The 19,459-nt window shown below is 37.9% G+C and overlaps 1 protein-coding gene across 5 annotated transcripts in view; it reads left to right on the top strand.

The window, feature by feature from the left end:
- The window catches only part of Fhip1a (FHF complex subunit HOOK interacting protein 1A), a 260,320-nt gene that overhangs the window by 77,606 nt on the left and 163,255 nt on the right, over positions 1-19,459 (top strand). For 4 of the 5 annotated variants that reach the window (XM_021247881.2, XM_021247880.2, XM_004869174.3 and 1 more), the window contains exon 3: positions 551-716. The exons of the other annotated variant lie outside the window; for it this stretch is intronic. The gene's annotated coding sequence lies outside the window, so the exon portion shown is untranslated. The remainder of the gene's footprint in view (positions 1-550; positions 717-19,459) is intronic. 5 annotated transcript variants of the gene reach the window in all.

Here is a 19,459-nt window from a genome sequence, read left to right as displayed (position 1 = left end):
CATTCTTCTAAGCATCCCATTTCCTGTGGGCAGCTCTCATCCTTGTAAGGATGCATTTGGGAAACAGTCTCTACCCCCTTTACATCCAGGGGAATAGTGTGGGGGCTTCTGACTTTCATCAAAAGCAGTGAATAATAACATAAGGAAAGCAGTTTTCCTTTTTGTAATTTGTGTGTGTACTTGAAGGTTTACACACTGTATTGAAAATTAATTCTAAGAAGTAAATTGAATTTCTTTCAGACAGTGATAGTGTTATTAAAGTGATTAGGCTACATAGTTTACAGGCAGGCATATTGAGCATATAAATGTTGAAATTCTTTTTAAAATCAGTTATTCAGTCAGTATTATAGAAAAATTCTAGTATTAGGTTAAATAAGATGCTATCTAAACTTCCTTATAAGGTGTATGTCTGTGGCTTTGCTTCTTGTAAATGATTTCCTGTGGAAGTTTTAGAATGTTTCTCAAAGTGACATTAAAGTATTTATTTATTTATTTTTGTTTTGTTTTTCTTTTTGTTTGTTTGTTTTTTGGTACCGGGGATCGAACTCAGGTCCTTGAGGTTGCGCAGCAGGCGGCGAAACCACTGAGCTAAATCTCCGACCCTTGAAGCAGTAATAGTGATAGAGGAAAAATATGACTCCCAACCTGCCAGATGTCAGATGTGTTGAGTTTGTGTCCCTCGAAACTGAAGAATGAATTCCAAGGAACAACAGAGGGTAAGACTAGGAAAGGTTTATTCAGACGTAGCTCCTGAGACAGGAGTGGGTCACCATTGAGGGCCTTTGCCAGGGTTAATACAGCAAGGTCACAATGTGGGAACAACGTGGGTCAAACCATAATCAACCTATAGGATTACTGTCAGGTAAAAGAGCCGAAAACCAAGACCAGACCAGTACCACAACAAGCCTTTATTAAGGAGAAGGGACAATCTGATGGGCTGCCTCTGAACAAAAGAGTGCTGCAGCGTGGCAGGGACTAGAGCACCTTTATGGAGGTTGGGGGAATTGGGCGACGTAATGAGAAGGATTGGAGGGTTTGTGAGGCGTGCCACCAAGGGATTGGAGGAACTTGTGACATCATTGGTTGTCAGGGAGAGAGCAAGTATCAAGTTACTCTTTTGGTGGGAAGAGGGGCATGTTGGGAAGAAGGTTGTCTTTTGATGGGAGAAGCATTTTGGGGGCTAGGTTTAGGCAGGAATGGGGTGGATTGTGGGAAGAAGAAGGGGACTTTGTGGCGGGAAATAGGCCATTATGGGAAGGAGAAGGCACCCATGATATGTAGCGGCCATTTTAAGGGGAGGGAAATCTTATCAATTACAAGTAGAGCTGCTTAGCTGGTACTGACCCAATCAGGAATTGAGTCACGTGGTAGGGGTACATGGAAAGAACAAAGGCATCTTTGGGAAGGGTTGGGTCCAGATGCTCTGGTCACCCACCTGGGTAACTGATGCCTATTTGGACTCACTGGACCAGGTGGTGCTCATTATAGTATAATCCCAAGTTACTGTTTATCCCTTAGGGAGGCATGGAGTCCTCGCCATTGTGTCTTCATCTTTTTTTTGTTTGTTTGTTTTGGTACCGGGATTGAAATGTGTCTTCATCTTGAGGCCTGGCCTTCTTCAAATGCCCCTCCGGCGAGAATTCTGATGTCTTTATTTTTCACACACTTCTTTGAGAGCCTAGTTCCTCTCTGTGTATTATTTCTATCTGATTTAGCTGCCTATAATATCACACTTCTACCTGACCTTTGAATTCTTTTAAAAATTTAAGGCTGCTTTATAGTTTGTATTTGATTTTTGCTTCAAATAAAGCAATTTAGTATACTGTTTTTTTTTTTTTTTTTTTTTTTTTTTTTTTGGTACCAGGGATTGAACTCTGGACCTTGCGCTTGTGAGGCAGGCGCCAGAACCACTGAGCTAAATCCCTGGCCCTAGTATACTGTTTTAACATAGGGTTATATTTAGGTAGCTCTCTTGTTAGATCAAATTGAGAATGTAATTGAATAAACCCGAGTTTTGATTTTCATGGCTAACTTTAAAAGGTAAATGTTTTTCTTTGGATAAATCCACTTTAAAAAAATTTTTTTTTAGCTTACTGGACCTTTATACTGAACTATGTCCCTATCCCCCTTTTTAATTTTTAAATTTTATTTTGAGACAAGGTCTCTAAATTGTACAGGCTGGGCTCAGATTTGTGATCCTCCTGCCTCAGCCTTCCAGAGTGCTGGAATTACAGGTATGTGCCACCATGCCTGGCTGTACATCTGATTTTTAAATATGCCAATAAGTTGTACCTCAGGTTTTCCTATCAAGTCAAGGGGGAGCAGTAATGGGCTAGCCTTGGAGACCCTTGGAATCTGTGCTGGACTACATTTAGCATTCAGCCCAGCAGTTTTTAGGTAACATTGTGATGAAAGATTGGCTGTACAATTTATGGTTCTTTCCATTGCCGTGCAATCTTGTGGAATTCTCCAAACAAAAGAAAGTACTAACACCAAACAAAAGGAAGTATTAATGTGAAACAAAGCAGTAGCTTTTGATATGAAGTTATTTTTGTTGTAATCTTATAATTCCATATACATTCTTTTATAATTATTCCTAGGAACATTAATTTCACAGAATGTAATCTTTGTATACCTAGGGCATTGATGGGGAACCTTTCAGAACTTTCAGTGATATGAACAGCCTGCTGCAGCACGCATACCATAGCTTCTCCACCAGTCTAGGTGTTCTTTTTAGGTATTTTCAATTCTAGAAATTAACTATACCTTTACTGTAAAATAATATATAAAATGCATATTATAGCATTTTGTGCATGTTAAAATTGAGAGGTAATATGCTTTATTAATAAGAAAAAATAATCAGATGCTGGCCAGAAAAATTTTTTTAAAGGGAGTGGAGGAGAAGAAGAAAAAAGAATTGAGGTGTGTTATGTACATGTACTAATTCCTCACAATGAATGCAATCATTATGTACTGCAAACATATACTACTAATAAAAAATTTTTAAAAAATGTGACTAGGTTTCTAAGTTAGGGGTATTAACTTCAGATTGTTTCTGTATTAAAACATTAAATTTATTGGTGTGAAAAGCTTTACTTTAAAATTGTGGTAAAATATAAAATTACCATCTTAACCATTGTTCAGTGTTCAGTAAGACTAAGTACATTCATATTATTACGCAACCATCACCACCACCACTTACTAGAACTCTTTTCAACTTGCAAATCTGAAACTTTATACATGTTAAAGAATAACTCTGTTACTCCCTGCCCCTACTCCCTGTCAGCCAACATTCTACTTTTGGTTTTATGAGTTTAACTACTTTACATACCTCATATAGTAATTATCTTTTCTGTGACTGGCTTATTTGACTCAGCAAAGGTTCATCCATCTGTCAGAATTTCCTTCTTTTCTAAGGCCGAATAATACTTCTTTGTAAATCTGTCTAATTCTGTTTATCTTCAGGTTGCTTCCACTCTTTGCCTGTTGTGAATGATGCTTTTGTGAATATAGGTGTGTAAGTAGCTTTTTGAGTCTCTGTTTTCACTTCTTCTGTGTATCTATCCATAAGCAGAATTGCTAGATTGTAAGGTAATTCTGTGTTTACATTTAAAAAGAACTCATCAGTATATGTTTGTAGTACATGCATTTTACAGTCATTTAGGGGAGTTGGTACATGTACATAATACAGCTTGTTGCTTCTTTTTTGTGTCCCCTCCCCCCTTTCCTTCCCCCTAATTCCTCTTTCCTCCTTGTCATTCTTGTTGACATTATTAATCTCAGTTCATGTTTATGGCATGCCATGTCCACTTCCATTGAGGTTGTTAGGACCCTGTACCTGGCAAATCTTCACTGTCCCTATTTGCTCATCCCGTCCCCCTTGCCCTGGTCTCCTGGACCCTTTCCACATGCAAGAGATCCATCCCCTTGTCTCCCTCTATCCTTCCTTTATTTTTCTCTTAGTTTGTACTTTGCCTTACTCAAATGAGAGATACCATATGGTATTTAAGCTTGTATCTCTGATTTATTTCACTCAACATATTTTCCAGTGTATCCATTTTTCTACAAATATTTCAAATTTGTGTTCTTTATAGCCAAGTATTATTCCATTATATATAGATACATTTTCTTTATCCAATTGTCTGTTGATGAGTATACAGGCCATTTCCAGGATTTAGCTATTATGAATTGTGCAGCTGTAAACATTGGTATGCATGTATCGCTATAATTTGGTGTCTTAAGGAATTTGGAGAAGATACCTAGGAAGGGGATAGCTGGGTCATATGGAATTTTTAATTTTAATTTTTAATCTTTAAGAAATCTCCGTATGTTGACATTTTTGAGGAACCACTAAACTATTGTCCATTGCACTTGTACCATTTTACATTCTCAATAGGAATGTACAAGGTTCAGCTGGGTATGGTGGTACATGCCTGTAATCTAAGCATACTGGGAGGCTGAGGCAGGAGGATTGCAAACTCGAGCCCAGCCTAGGCAACTTAGTGATTTTAGTAACTTAGCAAGACCCTGTCTCAAAATGCAAAAAACACTAGAGATGGAGCTCAGTGTGAAGGACACAGTATTAGTCCTCTATCAGAGGAGTGGGCATTCCAGTTTCTCTACATCTTTGCCAATGCTTGTTATTTTCTGTGGTTTTTTAAAAAAATAGTAGCCATCCTGATAGGTATAAGGCAAACCTCATTGTGGTTTTGATTTCCATTTCCTTAATGATTTGTGATGTTGAGAATCTTGTCATATGCTTATAGATCATTTGTATATATTTAGAGAAAAGTCTGTTCAGGTCCTTTGACAATTAAAAAAAAATTCAATCCCTTTACACCATTCTGCTCCCCATCCCCTTTCTCACTGCCAAACATCTATCTGTTATTTTCTCCTTTATTTTACTCATTTATTTATTTTGGTTTGTCATATAAAATTGTGTATTTAAGTTTCTGAGTCTGGCTAATTTTGCTTAGCATGATGGCCTTGAGTTCTGTTCATTTTTACGCATTTTTGGAGGGGGTGTTACATTTTTCAGTTTTTATATATTTTAGATATTAGTCCTCTATCAGAGGAGTAGTTAGCAGAAATTTTCTGCTGTTCTGTAGGTTGTCTTTTTACTCTGTTGATTGTTTCCTTTCTATTCAAAAGCTTTTTAATTTGTTATAATGCTATCATTGATTCTTGATAATATTTCTTATTCTATTTGGAGTCCAGGAAGTCCTTACCTGTGCCTATGACTTCAAGCATTTCTCTTATATTATCTTCTAGCAGTTTCAGTTTCTGTTTCTATGTCTAGGTCTTTGGTCCATTTTGATCTTATATCAGTATGGGGTGAGAGATGGGGATCTAGTTTTAATCTCCTGCAAGTGAATATCCAGTTTTCCCAGCCCCATTTGTTAAAAGAGGCTATATTTTCTTCAGTATGTATTTTTGGCTCTTTTGTAAAAAAAAAAATCAGATGGCTCTAGGTGTATGGGATTTTTTCTTTGCCTTCTATTATTCTGCTGGTCTGTGCCACTGCCATATTGTTTTTGTTACTATGGCTTTGTAGTATAACTTGAAATCTGATATTGTGATGTCTCTAGCTTTACTGTTTTTGTTCAGAATTGCTTTGGATATCTAAGAAATAAGAATTTTAAGATTTTTTGTTCTAGTTTGGTGAAGAAACTTTTTGTTAATATGGCCATTTTAACAATATTAATTCTGCCAATTCAAGAACAAGGGATATCTTTCCATTTTCTAATGTGCTCTTCAATTTCTTTCTTCAGAGATCTGTAATTTTTATTAGAAGTGTTTCCTCTCCTTGGTTAGGTTAATTTTTAGGTATTTAATTTCTTTTAAGCTATTGTGAATGGAATTTTTTTCCTGATTTCTTCCTAGTGTTCACTATTGGTATACAGGAATGCTATTGACTTTTGTGTTCATATTGTATCTTATACTTTGACTTTTTAAAATTGAGTTATGTTGTAGTTTTCTATTTATCTGGGTATTTCCTTCTTATCAGAAATAAAATTTGCAAATATATTTTCCCATTTCATTTCAATCCATTGTGTATTGTGACACAAAGAAATTTAAAATTTTGATGTATTATTTATCTGTTTTACCTTTGTTGAGTGTACTTTTGGTGTCATATCTAAGAAATTATTACAAAATCCAATGACATGAAGCTTTCCTTATATGTTTTCATCTGTAAATTTTATAGTTTTAGCTCTTAGATTCATTTTGAGGTAATTTTTGTATATAGTATAAGTTAAAGATCCAACTTCATGCTTACAAGTATATACCTGGTTTTTCTATTGCTATTTGTTGAAGTGAAGTTTCTGTCTTTAAAGACAGATTAGAATAAGTTCAGAATAAGGAATGCAGACAATCATAAATAGCTAGTGTATTTAGGAATTCTCATAAAGTCTTCTGTTTCTAGTTAAGACAGCATTTCAGAAACAAAAGGTTTGAAGATCACCTTAGACTCAGATTTAGTAACTATAAGTAGGCATAGATCCTGTGTTTAAGTTTTATCTTAGTTATATGATGGATGATGACTTTTTTTCTTCTGGTGCTAGGGATTGAACCCAGTGTTTTCACACTGAGCTACATCCTTAACTCTTCTAACATTTTCTTATTTTGAGATAAGTTCCTGCTAAGTCACTGAGTTTCCCAGGCTGGGCTCGAAGTTAGGCTCTTGCTTGAGCTTCTCAGGATGCTGGAATTACAGGTATATGCTACTATGTCCATCTGGGCAATAACTTCTTAAATTTTTTTAAAATTAGTATGTTTGTGATACATAATGAATATATTCATTGTGGAATGTTGGTACATATGCATGTTGCATCTTGATCTTATTTGAGATTTGATTCTAGAGGAACTGTTGAGATTTTTAATTGTTTTGGTGCTGGGGATTGAACCCAAGGCCTAGCACATTCTTGACAAGTGCTCTACTATTGAACTATAATTCCTCACAAAGCTGAGTTTTGGACTTAAGGCATCTGTGCAAGTGTGTCCCTTGTTACAGGGCTTTTACCAGTTAACTGATTAATGAGATTTCTCAATATTTTAGGAACCATTGGTTTCAAGGCCCTAAGCAGAATCCATATTCTCATGATAAAGAATAACCACTAATGAATTCTGGGAAAAAATCTGCAGTTATTTTGAATTATTCACTAGTCCGTATAGCAGGAGTTGTTTGGAACCTGTCCTGCTTAGCTCCAGAAAGCAGGACGTGTGTTGACAGAATGATACTCTATAAAGTATGTATGATAGTCCCTAGAAGGTGCTGTCTGTAGAATTCATTCATTATGAATTTTGGATGTGTTCTCCGAACAGCGAGACAAATAACAGTACATGCAGGCAATTGCAGATATTCTGAGCTCTTGAGAGAATTATATATTTGAATGTACTATTTCAGGGTTAAGAGCTGTCTACATGACAAAAGAGTAGCAGTTCTAGCAGCATTAGCGTGCTGTCTTTTCTAATGTAGTGCCAGGAGTGAGTTGTGTGGGATTCAGGTGATGTGTCAGGATGTTTCTCTGGCTTCTCGGGTTTTATGTGGACCCAGTGGGAAGCCATTTCTTTGAAGTAGTTTTGAATAAAAATCTATCCTCAAGGGCCGGGGATTTAGCTCACTGGTTCCGCCGCCTGCCTCGCAAGTGCAAGGTCCTTAGTTCGATCCCCAGTACCAAAAAAAAAAAATCTATCCTCAAGATTGGTTTGGGGTGAGATTTCTCAAGTAAATAATGCGAAAAGATACTCAAAAGTGACTTATGGTAAATACTCAAATCAGCTATGTAATGCTGTAAATCTGAAATTTATTCATTTTGCACATCTTTCCATACTGCCATATATTTATTTATTTATCTATTTATTTATTTATGTATTTATTTATTAGAGACAGGGTTTTGCTATGTAGTTCAGGGTGACCTTAAACTCACTATGTAGCCAAGGCTGGCCTCAAACTCACAGTGATCCTCCTGCCTCAGCCTCCTGAGTGCTGGGATTACAGGTGTGTACCACCATACCCAGCTGCCATAGATTTTAAAATCTTCATGTATGTCTACTTTTTTTGGTATTTTTATTTAGTATTTTAATTTATTGAACCATTTTAGTCACTTCACATATTTTATCAGTCTTATAATTTAATTTTGTCTTTGTTTGCACCTTTTCCAGTTTTTTATATCTCTTATAAATGACCAGAATGGCTTGGAATAAGTATATATAATTTATGTTCAGTCATGTTTTCTATTTTAGTTCAACTTCACTTCTGAAATCCCTGGCTTTTCTTGGTTTTCCAGTGTGCAGGGCCATACTCAGAGCAGTTTGTAACAGCTCTCTGGAGACCAGAGGAGCAAGGGCAACCTCCCCAAGGAATTGTTAGATATGTAAATTTGGGGGCTGACCCTGAGACTCTGAGCTTCAGGCTCTGAAGATTGCATTTAAGAAGCCCTCCTGGAGATTCTGATGCCTTCTGGAGTTCGGGAACTGCTCTAGACCTGGAGTATTTGCTTTTGGCAAAGTCATTCATTTCCTTCAGTCCTTGGGCCTCTGAGCAGAAAGATCAGGGTTCCCAGACTTTGTGCTCACATGAACCATCTGGTTAGCTTCTTAAAAAATTTCAGACAGCAGAGAATTTGTCCTGAAATCATACTGTGAAAATCTTGAGTCAGTAGGTCTTGGATGAGTCACTTATCTACATGTCTCCAAAATAGTTCTTATATCTGTGATCTTAGACTATGTGGATATCTCTTGGTTTGCTTCAGATCCCAAGTTGATGTGCTTTAATACAGTTTTTTAAATGGAATTTAGATTGTTTTTTACTGAAGACAAATTATGTTCTGATTTCTTTCTTTGAAAAATAAGATCTTATTTTTTTCATGTTTACCAAGAATTCTGTATATTTTTTTCTAAGGCTAATCCTCCTTGTTAAGCAGTTTACTCACTAAAGGAGCTTTCTGGTGCTTGTAAATGTAGAGATTTCATATACAGTAATTCATAAAAATAGTGAACTTTTAAACCCTGGTTTTAGGGAATGCCACTTTTCTTTGAGATTTGTCTTTTCTCCTTGCCCTCTATTTCGTCTCTAATCCTGTTTTTATATATGATGGTATGTTTCCTTCATTTCAGTGTCATTTGTATGCTTTTTTTTCTTTAGTTTTTATGGCACATTCATACTAGAATTCTTGTTTTGAGTCTTCTTGTCTCTTCTCAGTCTTGTTTTCTTCTTTCCGTCCATCCCTTGAGTAGAGGCATTTTCTAAGTCTCTTTCTTTACTTTTCCCTTTTTTTTTGGTGCTAGAGATGGAACCCTGGGCCTCATGCATTCAAAGCACACACCCTGATATACTTGGCTTCACCTCCAGCTCAGCTCTTTCTATGGGAACCCATATGCTTTTCTTGCAGGGTGGCTTCTTCATGTCTTTCAGGTCCAGGTCCTTGCTTAGATGTCACCCTTAATACCACCCTTTATGAAGGTCTGTCCAACTCCCATAACTGTGTCCTCATCTTTAGCCCCATATCAGATGCCTCTTGGGTGTCCTAGAGCCAGATCAAGTTAACATATCCAAACTTGAGCTCATCGTTCTACTCCCCTGAAATCTGCCCTCCCTTCATGTTCCATGTATTGGAAAGTGGCATCACCATCATTCATCAGCCAAACGTAGATACATTTGTCAGGCATTTTCTATGATAGATGCTGTTCTCAGAGCTTTCATGGCACTCTTCGTGAAGTTCTTTGAGATAGATTCTTATTATTTTTGCCATCACTCTACAGATGATGAAACTGAAGTGTGTAGAGTTTGAGTAATTTTCCCAAAGTCACACAACTGTTAACTGGTAGAAACAGAATTTAAGCCAGGCTGTTTGATTCCAGATCATGTGGTCCTAATGGTTATGATGTGTTCCTTGCCCTTTCAGTTGCTAAAGCCAGAAAGTCAGGATTCCCTTTACTCCACACTCTTCCTCCCTACATCTGACTGGGGCTCTTGAGTTCACCATTAAATCTGCCTTAAAACCATGTTTTCCAGGCTTTCACTCCATTTTTGCCTTCACTACTGTAATTGGCATCCTCTTTCCATTCATTTTATGGCCATGTATTAATCTTCCCTGTAGTAAGTCATAATCATGACATTTCTCTGCATCTCCATGTTAGCTCCTGCACCATCAATCATTCATCAGGGAACTTTCTTGTATTAGCCACCTTATTATTGGGTAAGTTCTATCAGTTTTGGGGATCAGGAGGTTTATACAGTTGAATTGACCATAAAAGAGAGATCTAGAAGAGTACAGGTAATACTTAATTGTCTACTCCTCAAAAATGGAGCAGACAAAGAAAAAGAATATCTTGATTAGTTTTTGCTTCTTTTTGGGTCTTGACTTGTATTTATTGTAATAAAACAATAAATCCAGTATCTAGTCAGGCCCAGAGGAGGATAGGATCTTTTGCAGGCCCTCAGAAGAATGCTATCTACTGCTACCCCACTGCCGTGTGCCAGACTTAGGAAACTATTCTCCTTGCCAGACTGTTTGCCATTCTGTCTTCCCTCCCGTGGGCCTTTGAATATCCTCTTCCTTCTACCTGGAATACTCTTCTCTCACTGCTCCATTTGCCTGGCTGAACACTACTGTCTCCTTCTGGAGTTCTTAATTCAAATTTCATATCACTTGGAAAGCCTTCTCTAATCCCATTTACCTTTCCACAGTTTGTGTTAAATACTTTTCTGATATGTTACCATAGCACCTTTTTCTTTCCTTATCATATGACTCATTAAACTTTGTTGTAATTATCTGTTCAGTTGTCCGTTTTAGACTGCAAACTGAATCTTATTTATTTCTGTGTTTCTGTTACCCAGCATAGATACTCAATAGGTAATGAGTGTTTGAAAGAGCCAGTGAATATTTAAATGAGCCAAATAATGTCTGCCGGTTCTCATGCTTCTACCTTAGTAAAATAATTCTAGCAGATGATATATCAATCAGGGTTAGGTTCACCCATAAGTAACTGCAAAAATCAATAGATTAAACAGATTAAGGGATTATTTTCTCCCAAGTAAAATAAGTATGGAACTAGAGTCTCCAGGGAATAGCGTGGTTCTTTGATTCTAAGGGATACAAGTTCACTGTGTCTCTTTGCTCCATTGAGTTGTGATCCTTGCCCCCATATTCTTTCTAGATGCCTAGCACAATTCTAGCCATCTGTAGGTACCTTCTTCTAGGAAAGAAGGGAAAGTCAGGAAGCAGAAGAGAGCTTACCAGCAGCCTGTCTCCTGTCCCGATCCACTCTTAGGAGTTTTCCTGAAAGGCCTTCCAAGTGATTTCCCCGTGTACTCATCCATGGATGCTATCACAGTCCATTCCTCCCTACAAGGGATGATAGGGGGTAGAGGTTTTAGCCTGGCTTTTTGCTGCTTGCTACAAAATTGGGGTTCTGTTAATAAGGAAAGTAGATACTCAATGATAACCAGCAGTCCCTGCCCATAGGGTGATTTCCTCCTACGTGATCTTAGATAGCTTTAGTAATTTGAAAATTAATGTTAGTATCTTTGTTTTCAATGTATCAGTGGAAGCCAGACATGGTGGCACATGCCAGTAGTAGTAGTAATAATAATGATAAGATAATAAAAATATGCATTACATACTTCAAATCATTCTACAATGAAATTCCAAATGGATTCAACAATGATAGCTTCCAAACATTTCAGGAATAAACGCAATCAGTTCAACTCAAACTCTTCCAGAGACTGTAATCAGCATCATGGCTTTTTTTCTTTTGGACTCAACAGTGTCAGTATGTTGCACAGGCTGACCTCAAACTCCTGGACTGAATTAGTCCTCCTCCATTAGCCTCTCAAGTGGTTGTGACTATAGGAATACACTACTGTGGCCATCAAAGCTGAAATTTAATGTTAATGTTTTAATCAAAGAAGAATAAGTTCATGGTACCTCTAGTTTATACAGTTTGTGACTTACACATTAGACGTGTTTTTCTGCATTTGTTTAGAAATATTTTCTTCACTTTTTCCTAAAAATTTAGACTTTGCCTTATGCAATCCAGTAAATTGAAATAAACAAAAAATTGCTCCTCCCATGGCATTTGCTGATGCTATCAATTTTTTTTCTTTTTTTCTTAGTACCTGTTTGCAATACATACTTTTACACTCCTTGTGTGGAGTTGGTGTGCGTACATAACACATCTTAATTTCTTTTCTCCCCCCTTCCCTCCATCTCTTGATCTCTTTCCCATTTGAGAGAGGGCTCTCTCCTTATTTTCTACTATCTAGTTTTTATTCTGCTCTTTATTTATATTTTGGCTTTCTCATGTAAGATAAACCATGTGCTCTTATACTTGTTTGTCTAATTTATTTAACATTATGGTCTGAAGGTACATACATTTTCCTACAGATGACTCAAGTCTATATGATAGAGTAGTACTCCATTGTATGTAAATTTCATATTTTCTTTATCGATTCATCTGTTGATGGACATATAGGCCACTTCCAAAATTCACCTATTATGAATTGTGCTGCTATAAACATGGGTATGCATGTATCATTGTAATATAATGTCTTTAACTGTTTCAGGAAGATACCTGGAACGAGAATAGCTGGGTCAAATGGAACCACTAATTTTGGTTTTTTGAGGAATCTTCATACTGATTTCCATAGTGGTTGTATCAGTTTACATTCCCACCAACAATGGAGGGACACCCCCCCCACCCCCAGCATTTGTTATTGGTTGATTTCTTGATGATAGCCATTCTTTCTGGGGTAAGATGGGATCTCAGTGGTTTTTTTTTTTGGTACCAGGGATCAAACTCAGGACCTTTCGCTTGCGGGACAGGCAGCAGAATCACCGAGCTAAATCCCCGGCCCTCTCAGTGTTGTTTTAATTTGCATTTCTCTACTGGCCAGTGTTGTTGAGCATTTCTTCATGTATTTATTGATCATTTATACTTCTTCTGTGAAGTGTCTATTCATTTCACTTGCCCCCTTTTTTTTGGTACTGAGGATCGAAATCGGGACCTTGTACTTGCTAGGCAGGTTGTGGAACCACTGAGCTAAATCCCTGGACCACTTGCCCATTTTTTGATTGGGTCTTTTATTTTGGGGGCCTACTTTTTTTGATTTCTTTATAAATTCTAGATATGAGACCTCTGAAGAATAGCTAGCAAATTTTTTCCCCATTCTGTAGGGTTCTTTTCCACTCAGTTGATTGCTTCTTTTGCTGTGCAGAAACTTTTTAATTTGATAGTATTCCATTTGTTGATTTTCAGAACTATTTCATGAGCAGTCAGGGTTCTGTTCAGAAAGTCCTTGACTATGCCTTTGCCTTCAAGAGTTTTACCTGTTTTGTCTTCCAGCAGGTTAAGCATTTCTGTTTTGACATTTAGCTCTTTGACCTAAAAAACATGTGGGTCAAGATTCAATCTTCTGCACATAGATAGCCGGCTTTCCCAACACCATTTATTAAGGAGGCCATCTTTTCTCCAGTGTAATATGGGCCCCTTTATCAAAAAGCAAATAGTTGAATATGCTTGTGGTTGTTTCTGCTTCCTCTGTTCTGTTCCTTTGATCCTCATGTTTGTTTTTGTGCCAGTACTGTGCTGTTTTTATCACTGTAGTTTTGTAGTATAACTTCAAGTCTGGGACTGTGATGCCTCCTGCTTTGCTCTAGTTACCCAGGATTGCTTTTGATTTTCTTGGTCTCTTCTGGTTCAGTATGAATTTTAGGATTGTTTTTTCCAGTTCTGTGAAAAATGCTGTTGGTATTTTTTTTTTTTTTTTTTTTTGGTACTGGAGATCGAACTTGGGTCCTTGCGCTTGTGCAGCAGATGGCAAAACCACTGAACTAAATCCCCGGCCCGCTATTGGTATTTTGATTGGTATTAAATCTGTATATCAGTTTTGGAAGTATGGCCATTTTGACTATATTGGTTATGCCTATCTGGGAACAGGGGGTATCTTTCTGTTTTTTGATGTTCTCTTTGTTTTCCTTTTTCATCATACTTAATTTTAACTGTAGAGGTCTTTCACTTTTTTAATTCCTAAGTATTTAATTTTCCTTGGTACTATTGTAAATGATATTTTTTAAAATAATTTCTTTCTCAGTGAGTTCATTATTATTGTGTTGGAATGCTATTGATTTTTGTGTGTTGATTTTGTATCCTGCTGCATACTGAATTTGGTTATTCTAAGAACTTTTGGTGGATTTTTTGGGACTTCTATGTAGAGGATCATGTCATTTGCAAATAATGATAATTTGACTTATTTCTTTCCTGTACATATCCCTTTTCTTTTCTTGCCTAATTGTTCTTGTGAATGTTTTGAGTACCATGTTGAATAGGAGTGGTGATTGTTGAGGCTAATATTTAAAACAAAAACATTACTTAGCTTAAATTCTCACACTCAGTAGCTCTATTGTGGCATATCCTTTACTTAGAACCATGGTCATTTTTAGCATGTTGTCATTTCCAGAGTGTCTTAGTTACTTTTCTGTTGTTGCTGAGACAAAATACCCGACACCCAGAGTTAAAGGGGGAAAGATTTATTTAGTTTACAGTTTGTAGAAGTTTCAGTCCATAATTGGCTGGCTCCAAGGCAGGGTGGCATGGTAGAGGGGCATCACAGAGGAGAAACAGTTCATGGTGGGTAGAAGGGAGCAAAGCAACAAAGGCCAACAAAGATCTTTCTGTCCCTTATATCTTATCCAGGCATAGGGTGGGTAGCACTCACTCCCTTGATCCTAGTGTACTTGAGCCTAGCATTGCACCGTAAATCAATCTCAGCATCACATACTCAGGATCCAGCCATCTCTGAAAAAACCCCACCTATGACTGCATGAGGCTTTAGAGAGACATCTAGACAAAAGCCATAACATAGGATAATATTGTTATTAATATGTAAGTATATATATTTTTAGAGACAAAAGCTGAGAGGATTGTGATGCATATGGGTTTCATGAGACTGAACCTGAAGGAAGATGAGGTGCCTCAGTGACGTATTTCATACAGACTGTATAGGCAGGAATAGACTGATTTTAGAGAAATGTTGCAGAATATTAGGTAAGGAGAGAGAGCTTGAAAACACGTTAAGTATAACCCAAAACACTTATCTGCTGAAAAGAAAAATTCCTAAAATTCCTATATTCCTTTGGGACCAAGAGACAAAAATGAAAGGTTTTGAGTATGTTTTGGGAGCAAGGGCAGATATATGGGAACATTTTAGAGCAGTTTTCACCAGCATATTTGAGAATGAGCCTGCCTTTCTACTGTAAAAACATGCTGTGGTATGGTACAAGATTCTGTCTCTTACTTTGTTATCCTCCAATTGAAAAAATAATATTGATAGAAAATTACTAGAACTCTAATCATAGTTTTAACTAAATTTTTTTGTTAAATATGATTTTATCTGTATGCCATTTACATCTGTTTGAAAAGTAGTACTTACTGTGAAGTATAGTTTGCCACATTATTGCTCTGGGACTAAATCTGGGCAGCCATCTCTCTTTTTAATGGTCCACCAGCTAAGAATAGTATTTTACATTTTTAAATGATTGGGGAAAAAAGACAAAGAAGAATAGGCACAGAAAGTATACGTATACTGTAAAGCCTAAAATATTTTCAGTCTGGCCGTTGACAGAAAAAATTTGCCAACCTGTGTTCTAAAGTGGTGGTCTCCAAGTTGGGGAGACTTTTGCCTCCAAGGGATGTTTTACAGAGTTTTTTGATTGTTGTAACCTGGAGGTTTGTGCATGTGAGCATGCACCTGTTAGAGTAGTCATAGAAACTCTGCTAAACATTCTAGGATGGACAAAATAGTCTCCTCGCAACAAAAAATTGTCTATCCTGAAATGTTGACAGACTGTCTCAGTGACTAAACTTTAGTTAGGTCCTCTGAGCCCTTTTCTTTCTTTCTTTCTTTTTTTGGGGGGGTACTGGGGATTGAACTTGGGACCTTGCCCTAGTGAGGCAGGCACCAGCACCACTGAGCTAAATCCCTGGCCCCTCTGAACCTTTTTCTCCTCCTGGCCTTGACTGTAGCTGTCCTCATCCTGACTTTGGCTTGCCTAGCCAAATTTTAGCAAGAAATTTTCTTTGTTGTTGTTTCTTTTTTTTTGGTACTGGGGATCAAACCCGGGACCTTCCACTTGCGAGGCAGGCGCCGGAACCACTGAGCTAAATCCTCGGCCCCTAGCAAGAAATTTTCTAAATCAGCCTACTGATAATCCTGTCACCCTTGATATCTAATCGTCTTTGACATCTGACCAAATATTTCATTTTCTGCCCTTTGATATCTGCCTTAACACTGTGATGTCCTAACACTGAGGACCCAGCAACATGCCTTGATTCTTTGTGTCTTTGATGAAAGACTTGAGAAAAGACGTGTAGGCTGTTGTATAAAGCAGTGATCCCCCCCACTTTTTGGTACCAATGACTGGTTTCATGAAAGATAATTTTTTTTCATGGACCAAGTGGGAGAGGATGGTTTATTTCTATTATTATATTGTGATAGATAATGAAATAATACTGAAATAATTATACAACCCACCATAATGCAGAGTCACTGGGAGCCCTTAGCTTGTTTTCCTGCACTAGATGGTTGCATCTAGAGTTGATGTGAGACAGCATAAGTGCTCACAAAGTGTGTTGCTTAAGTCCATTTTATTTTGTAATCTTGTTTTGGTTGGTGTTACTGCAGAAAACCATGCTTTATAAAGATAGGATATCTGCCTTGACTTTAATCTAGAATGTATGGAGTTTTGAAGTTGTCTCAGACATACTTTTAAGGCTACCATCATTTGCATTCTCAAGTAGTTGACCTTCTAGTGTAGACAGAGTTGATTAACTTGATCAATTTGGGGATCTTTTGTGGTTGGGAAGTAATGCTCAAACTTTTGAAAGAAGAGATAGGTGATTATGTACCAACTGGGAGAAGGAAGGCCCTGGCTCAGTCTATTTCAAAATCTCTACTAATGGGGCTGGGGATTTAGCTCAGTGGTTCTGCTGCCTGCGTTGCAAGTGCAAGGTCCTGAGTTCAATTCCCAGTACCAAAACCAAAACAAAACAAAACAAAAACCTCTACTAATGTTTGAAACATGTCAGAAGTTCCAGTGTTTACTTGTTGCCCCATAACTACAGTTTGGCTTTGAATGCAGCTAGTTTATCTGCCAACTTGAACACAGTTGTCATTCTCCCTGAAGTAACGGATTGAGCAGATTGAATATGTCACAGAGTAACATTTTGTGACCCATTCCGTGTCATAAATATAGCCAATGGTGACTTTCTAAAGGAAATCTCTGAAGTGGGTCACATAACTCAAAAACTCTGGCCAGTGATTTATCTTTTGAAAAATGTCTTCTCTGTTTAAGAGAAGATGTTTGTGTTCTGCATCCATCTCCTTTCAGAGCTGTGAATAGATGTGACTTAAGGGCATATTTTAACGTGGTTGATGAACTTAACATTTTACAGGATGTGATTAAAATTAAGTGACATTTTTTTTGGCTACCCAGCATTTCTATATAGATGACACGTGTACACTCCTGTTCGGGAGTAGCCTCACTGATTCCTGTAGTGAAACCAGAAAGCCATCTAGTCATGGCAGCCACTCTGCCTGTGTGTACCAACACAAAATGACCAATTCACTTTTCCTGATATGTAATCATTCAGAGACTTTGTATCAGTCAGCTCTCAAGTTTGTAGAGGTTTCAGTCCATAATCAGCTGGTTCCAAGGCAGGGTGGGCAGCATGGCAGAAGGGCCTCCCAGAGGAGTAATAGTTCATGGGTTGCAGGGAGAAAGCAGCAGCCTTCCATCTCGCTTCCTTTTTATTCCGTGCACCCTTGGATGGTGCCACCTACACCCAGGGTGGGGCTTCTGTCTTCAGTAAATCCACTCAGCCACACCCAGAACTATGCTAAACAAATTAGTGGACTAATCCAGTGTCACACACCTTCGATCTCAGTATCACCCACCCATGATCCAGCCACCTCCCAAAAGCCCCACCTGTGAGCACATGAGGCTTTGGGGGACATCTAGATACAAGCTGTCACAGACTTGAATAGTTCTGCAGCTGTGATATGCGTTGGCAGCAAAAGTGCACATAACATATTCTCATGCAATCCTGAAAAATATGTAAAATTTATTGCCCAAAAACAAGCATTGCTGCCTTGTCAGCATCTGCAGACTATCAATGTATACTGCATGCCATAGTGACTCAATCCTCTCTGATAATTGTGCCTCAATAGCGTCTGCATTTCATTGTGTCATCTAGTAGTGGAGCTCACTGAAAGAGGAACACGTGGTACCTTTCAAACTGAAGCCTCTCATTAGAGTCCACAACATATGTCCTTAGTGGCAGGTAAGATCTCCTCTTCATGAATAGCAGAGGGCTTCTTAGATTTAACAAAGCTGTTAACCACTAAGAAAGATGCTCTCAGTGTAGACACAGTTGATGAAGTCATCATCTTCAATAATATCTTCTGTTCTTTATGTTCACATTTTGTTCTTTTGAAAAAGTCCAAAGGATTGCCTTTTAATGCATAGTGCCCGGTCTCCATGTGGCTTTATTAGATAGCTAGCTGGTCACCATGTATTATACAAAGTAGACTAGGAGAATGTGAATCACCTGTTGCAGTGAACCTGTGTGTCTTAATTTTTCTCTTGTTATTGAGACAAAACACCCGACACCCAAAGTTAAAGAGGAAAAGGTTTATTTAGCTCACAGTCTGTAGAGGTTTCAGTCCATAACCATAATGGTTTGGAGGCAAGGTGGCATGGCAGACAAGCGTTGTAGAGGAGAAACAGTTCATGGTGGGAAGAAAGTAGAGAGTAAGCAAGGAACCTTAGCAGCTTTTTTCTCCCCCTTTTATACTCTGTCTAGAATACTGGGTTTAGGGAGGTGACAAACCAATCAGTGGACCGATTTAATAGTCACACATCCTTAATCCCAGCATCACACACTCTAGATTCAGCCATCTCTGAAAAAGCCCCATCTATGACCATGTGAGGCTTTGGTGGACATCTGCACACAAACCATAACCCTGTGATTTAAGTTGAACTCGTGATATTTTCTTTCAAATATAGCTTTGTTCTTGTTTGCAGACTTAGAGTCTTCTGCTGCCTCTTCTGGGGTCTTTTTCCTTTTCAAAGAAGCTCTCCAGTGATACTTAATTTTTACTCATTTTGTCTAAGGTTAGCTTGTGGACTTAGCAAAACTGTGAGATAAGAGTGCAGTACAGGAAAGAGGCATGGATGAGTAGTAAATAAAATCATGGGCAGGCCATGCGCAGACTAAAATATGAGGAGCAGCTGTAAATACAGGGGAAGCTTCACTAGCTCTCTTGTCATGTAGTCTGGTTCCCAACAGTCTGGGCACCCCTGTTATAGAGTATTGGTAGTTTATTGTGTAATGATGATTTTCAGAGTGTAAGAGAGAATACGCTTTCCACCAGGAAGGTGGCCAAGCACCAAGATGG

The sequence above is a fragment of the Heterocephalus glaber genome, unplaced genomic scaffold (assembly GCF_053883595.1).
Source record: "Heterocephalus glaber isolate CG9 unplaced genomic scaffold, H.glaber_assembly_v1.0 deba00000613, whole genome shotgun sequence".
Classification (NCBI taxonomy): Eukaryota; Metazoa; Chordata; class Mammalia; order Rodentia; family Bathyergidae; genus Heterocephalus; species Heterocephalus glaber.
Note: the sequence above shows the minus strand (reverse complement) of the source record. Positions and strands in the feature narration are given on the sequence as shown.